At 40.1% G+C, this 6,000-nt stretch overlaps 1 protein-coding gene across 4 annotated transcripts in view; it reads left to right on the top strand.

Annotated features, from left to right (window-relative positions):
- The first annotated feature begins 375 nt into the window (after positions 1-375).
- Positions 376-6,000, top strand: part of RASGEF1A (RasGEF domain family member 1A) — a 172,742-nt gene continuing 167,117 nt past the window's right edge. For all 4 annotated transcript variants that reach the window (XM_054071848.1, XM_054071844.1, XM_054071849.1 and 1 more), the window contains exon 1: positions 376-893. The gene's annotated coding sequence lies outside the window, so the exon portion shown is untranslated. The remainder of the gene's footprint in view (positions 894-6,000) is intronic.

Below are 6,000 nucleotides of genomic sequence, written 5' to 3'. Positions count from 1 at the left end.
TGCAATTTAGTTCATTTTTACTCAGTCAAACAGCTTGCTTTTTGCCTTTTCATCTTGAAAATTATTTTAAGAATCCTCAGGAAGGGTCCTGCCTCTGGCACCAGTTTCTGATCTGCAGAGGAACATCTGAGGATGCAGAGGTTCAGAAATTACCTCAATCTTCTCTTCTGCTGGAAGTAACCAAGAAATGTCTTCCTCTCCACCAATCTTGTACATGATTATGTGCTCCCCAACACCTTTTCTATTTTTTTGTTCCCCGCTGATGCCAGAATCTCTGCCCTGCCCTTGGTTTCCCACTCTCAGATAAACAGCCTATAAAATTGCTCAAGAAAACAAGTGCTGCTTTTCACACAGCCACAAGACAGACTTCCTTTACCGAACATATTCTGTGCACAGTGTCCCCACCAACCTCAAAAAGACGGAGACAATAATGTAATCACTGAAATGCTGAGAAGTTCCTCTGGGCATAGACTGAAAAGAAGGCAGGAGTGGGGAGGCTCTGAAATCAAAGGGAGCATCACATATTAAAAAGTAACTTTCCGGCAGCGTGTTGCGAGGCTGAGCACCAGGCAGAGCAGGGGAGCACGCAGCCGCATGGTATATTCCTGCCTCTGCTCTCTCCTCTTTTTTTTGGTCCCTCTCTCCTCCAGCTTGCTCTCCCACCTCCTCTCCTGGGCGCTGCCTTCCCCGTTCCCCCCGCCGCAGGCTGCAGAATGGGACACGCTTGTTCCCCAGCCAGCCGGCAGCTGTCGCACAGCGGAGGCAGCCAGCAGCCGGTGCGAAGAGTGAGCCTACTCTGTCATTTAGGATGACTCACTGGAATCTGGCATTAATTTCTTTTTTTCTGGTAGTGGACAGAGAACAACCAAAAAGCGACACTGGACTAAACCAAGGTAAGAAATTTAAAAGTCATTCTTTTACTCTAAAGCCACCCAACGCTTTGAAGGTGCCAAGCTGTGTACAAAAGCTGGCACTGGGACTAATTTGGTGGGTGTCTGGGCACCTGGCGTTGCATGCCACCAGTGTGCTTTCCTGGTCTTAACCCTGTGTGTGCCACTCAGCCATACCCAGGGAAGAGACAGCAGGTCAAGATGTAGCCTGGCAACCGCATTCTCTCCCCTTAACGCAACTTTTACAGCAGCACTACCACCTGCTCCTGTGAATACAATAAGCTTCTCAATATTGCTAAATGATCAGCTTTTGTGCTCTGCCGCCGGGAATATAGTGTATCAGGCGTCAGTCATGGACTCCACACAGATTCATTCCCACGGCAGTTGTTTCCTCACTTTAATGAGTTGAAATTCCAGAGTCCACAGAAAAGCTTCCCTGTCACTTCCCCTCCCTCTGAGGGATTCTGGTAGGATCCTATAGATAAGATCCATTTGCAGGCTTTTCAAAAGCAGTGCTCACTGAAACCATCAGAACAAGTCTCGTGAAGCACAGGCAGTGCTGCACTACCTATTCTGTCTCCATTCCTCTCTGTGCTTTTTCAGATGTGAATCAAAAATTCAGTGTTGCAGGAGGGTTTTTACAAGGACAGTACATATGTTTCTGCCACAGCAATTTAAAGTAAACGGAGAAGATGCTTCTCCCAATCCTAAAATCCTGGCAAAGTCCTCTTCTTCCATATTCTGAGGAGGTACGGTATTTCAGGGAGAGTTATCTGAGCAGGTTTCTGCTGCGGCTGATTGATGGTTTCTGGTTGTGATTTTAATCAAATGATTTCACTGAACATCTACAGTTTCATTTCTGTCAGTCCAATGCTTTTTACCAAATGGCTTATTTCAGAGGGTGACACCTTTAAAATTAACCCAGCATCATACTATTCTGAATCTATAAAGAGAATATCAGACTAACTAGTGCACCTTGCAGAACTGCACAATCTTGTCTTTGGATCTTTGACTGCAGTAAAGACATTGGGTTTGGTTTACATGTTCTCTCTGCTGTGGGAAGTGTTGCAATTATAACTGGAAGCATCTGTGTTTCTTGTGTGTTATAAAGTATTTTTCTGCAATCTCTTACACATTCTATTTGTTTAGATTTCCTGTATACTGGTAATCAGTTTAAGAGTTGACTTTTAAACCCACAAGAACCCCCCCCCACGTTATTGCTATGAAAAGGAATCTCTATTCAAAAACGATGAGAAGTCCCACTTTGATCACTTCTAAAGACGTGACCAAACAGTTATCAGCAGTTAACACTTAACACCATTCCTCTTCCAGATGGCTACCGAGACCCACAGTCTGCTGACCCTGTATGAGTATATTTTTAATTAACTCAAAGCTCATAGAATTGTTGGCAAAGACCTTTAAGAGCATCAAGTCCAACCTGAGATGGCAGTAAGACATTCCCCTTAGTTACTGCCCCTTGGTGCCATCTTTTAAATATATTAAGGGAAAACAGATTCTGATTTTGGAGAACATAAAGGACTTTGGGATGGATCTTCAGGAAGAAGTAGGACAACGTCTTGACATGTCAGCATGGATTCTATCTTATTTTCCATTGGAATATTGTACATTTTTCCACTTGATAAAGAGCACTAGGCTTTAAGATAATTTCTAATCTGTAGAGACTAATCTGTAGAGACTTCAGTACATCTCTTTTCTAATATACCTATTTCCTTGGCATTTGCATACGATACCTGATTGCAAGGGCACCAGATTATTTCCAGAGAAAGTGACGCTGAAACGCAATTCAGACAACAGATCGTTGTGATTCTGTCTTTAAGCACTCAATCATATTCATGCTACTTCTTTTAAAATAGTAGCTATTTATTTTATGCAATCTCATAGTCACTTGCTACTGTAGTACTTGTCATAGTCTCTGGAGTCTGAAGAGCTATTTTTGAGCCTGTCTGGCTAATGTCCAGAATACAAAAGTATCCTGTTCAGAAGCTGGGTTTTTTTTTGTTTTTTTTCCTCTTTTCAGAGACATCAGTATAACATCAGTTTTTAACAGTATGGCTCTGTTCAGGTGGAATCTTTGTCCATTTAAATGCAAACAATCCACTGTAATAACAGTTTATCGTAACTTGGCAACAAGAGCTAAAAAAACTAGTTACATCCATCACGCATGCAAATCTTGTATTGTGCTGCCCCATACTCAGCAAATTAAACCCTTGAGATAAATGATATTCTAGACGTGCGGACCAGTCAGTTTAATATCATTAGCTGGGCTCGCCAGTTGTCCTAATTACAGAAGTCAAAGACTGCAGGAAGCAGCTGCAAAGTCAGCACATGTGCAAGGAGCTGTTTGTAAAGGAGTAACACATGCTTTAATTTAAGGCTTCTTTTGTTGCAACATGGATTATTAAGGAAAAGCATGGCATTTAATATCACTGTTCAAAAAAATAGTTTGGCCACAGTCCAGGTGATAAGACTTGTACAGGGTTATCACTGGCTTTTCTGTGAAGTTCCATTTCTGGTGTAGTATTTTCACTAAAATAAACAAACAAGCCCTTCCAACACTATTTAGCTATGATCAATCAGGCTCTTGGGTCATTCACTTAATGGTGAGCTGGGAGGACAGCAACAGGGAAATTAGTCACACTGCTAAAGAACATCTAGCACAGTACTACCTATTGTCCTACCTATCTTACTTTCCAAATTGAGATTCCACTATCAATACAACTACATGTCCAAGGGGCATGAGAAGACAAACAGCTGCTACGCTGGAATGAGTGGGGAACCTCTCCAAGACAAGAGATGTTCAAATCTAGAGCACTAATTGAGCTTGAAAAGATTAAACCAGCCACAAAACAGCTAACTGGAGTCAGGGAGCTGCTTTGATGAGTGGCCAGGGATCCACTCAGCTCTTGAGTTTCATGTCCTTGCAAGTGCACCTCTACAAACTGAACTCAGGAGAGGCAGAAGTTTTTCTTGCTGTGGATAGTTAAGCGGATTTAGTCTTATACCTGCTTTCATTCAGAAAAGATGAAGGTTCAGACAGCTTCTTCAGCTCAAAAACTCAGCTTGAATACAAGCTGCTTCACTTCAGTTCTCACTTATTTCTATAGATACTTCAAAGTAAATCACCATCCAAAGATGAAGAGCATTAACCAAAACAACAAGGTTTTACACATAAGGAACATATCAGCTTTTGATGAGAGCCTCTAGAAAGGCCTCAAATTCAGCCAAACTACTCAATAAACCATAGTGTTCTGTGCATAGGCACACCAAGTTGGGTAAAAACTAATTCTCATTTCAACAAGCACATTTGAACACTTCCATGGTTCACTATTATTGTCACTGTAACTCATGAACCTGTAGCTCCATTCATTACATGCCAGAGTCAAGATTATCTCTTCAAGTACCTTGTTAAAAGGTAAACAAAGTAACTATTTGTACAGTTCTGTTAATCATCAGTAAAATGGTATTTTAAGTCGCACTGTACACCAGCACAGGTTTTAGAATGGGGAACATTGTGCACAGTTGCAATATTACTTTCCAGCAACACCTTGTAACATAGACTCACCGATTAAGATCAAACCTAATCTTAGTCCAAGATTGAGGATGTTCATAGGGATGAAAGTAAGGCATGTATGCTACGCAAAACAGACATCCAACCCTTATGATTAGACATTACCTTTGATGAGAACATTCTTCTTTCCTCAGAGTGAATAAGTCTTGGCTTCAAACATTCTGTAAATTAGGGATGAATGATCTGTCAGAGAGTTTCTATTGCTTTCTTTGCCTTCGCTTTTTGTATTCCTCAACAAACGTGACCACACTCTTGTAGCATTTTCAGTTCAATAGAATTTGAACCTTTGACCACCTACAACAGCAAAGAGTACAAACAACTGAACCATAAAGGAATATGTAAGAAGCATGTAGTGTATGTCAGGATTATATGTGAAAGTATTGTCATCTAATACAAACACAAGGTAATACATCTATTTCAATCAGAACTGAGATTTAACAGATTCTTCTTTAAAATAATGTCAAAAAATTTCAGTTTCTATTTAATTATTTGGTTAGGACCAACTCCTTTTCTATTAAAATCTATATTATTTACTTATTTATTCCAAAGAGTACTCTGTATTTACTCCTGGATAAAAGACAGACAGCACAGTTTCCAAGGCACCATTTTAGTTCTGAATTACTCAAGCAAAATGAAATCAATATTGTGTTCACCACAAACTAGCTTTTCCCATACTTTTAAGCTTTGTCATATAATTTAGACTTATGAAAACTGATGTCTTTCAACAAAAGGAACAACAGAAAAATACTTGTTTTCTTCTCATTAATTTCATTGACATGTCAAAAGTCTTTTTACTCAACATCAGCTTTCTTGTTTGTTTTTCTTTGATTGTAATTCAGATTTCCAAAATGATGAGGAAACTAAGTATGCTAAGCATGTGTTCTCTTTAGTTTTTGAGGTGATTTCTTTATTGAGTTATCGGCTAGTTTAGAAATGCTGCATTAAAGACAAACTGCCCGGATAAACAAGCAACAGTCCAAAGGGAAACACTTCTGAGAGCAAAGAGTACATTTCTTAGAGCAGTTCCAGTGGATGACACATCTGAAATTTATTTTACACATAATCTGAATTTTTGGCTATACTCAAGAAGGTCTATGTACCTTTTCTATTTCTCCTTATCTCTTTCCCTACCTTGTCATGTTAACAGTGCATGTTCGAGAAAAATGTCCTCATGCCGGAGGGCACCAGTAATGTTGGGTTGCATTTTGCAAAACATGTATCATCCGGGTGATTTGTAGGTTAGACAGAGGACAATACCATGAACAACAGGGTGAAGCAACCAGAGAGAAAACCATCCAGGAGCAGGTTTTACTGACAAAATTACCGATGCTGATTTACAAAGAAGCTTGGAGCCTGTAGCCACACACTACTTTAAACCATATAATAAAGGACAAATTTTCATGCTGCACAGATGCCAGAATTTTACAGGACAAGACCAATGTATCGAGATGCAAAAGGGCATGAAGTGTGTAGTGGAAACAGCAGATGAGATCTATGACTCTCTGTTACAGACTTTTTTCT

Source organism: Cuculus canorus, chromosome 7 (genome assembly GCF_017976375.1).
Source record: "Cuculus canorus isolate bCucCan1 chromosome 7, bCucCan1.pri, whole genome shotgun sequence".
NCBI lineage: Eukaryota > Metazoa > Chordata > Aves > Cuculiformes > Cuculidae > Cuculus > Cuculus canorus.
Note: the sequence above shows the minus strand (reverse complement) of the source record. Positions and strands in the feature narration are given on the sequence as shown.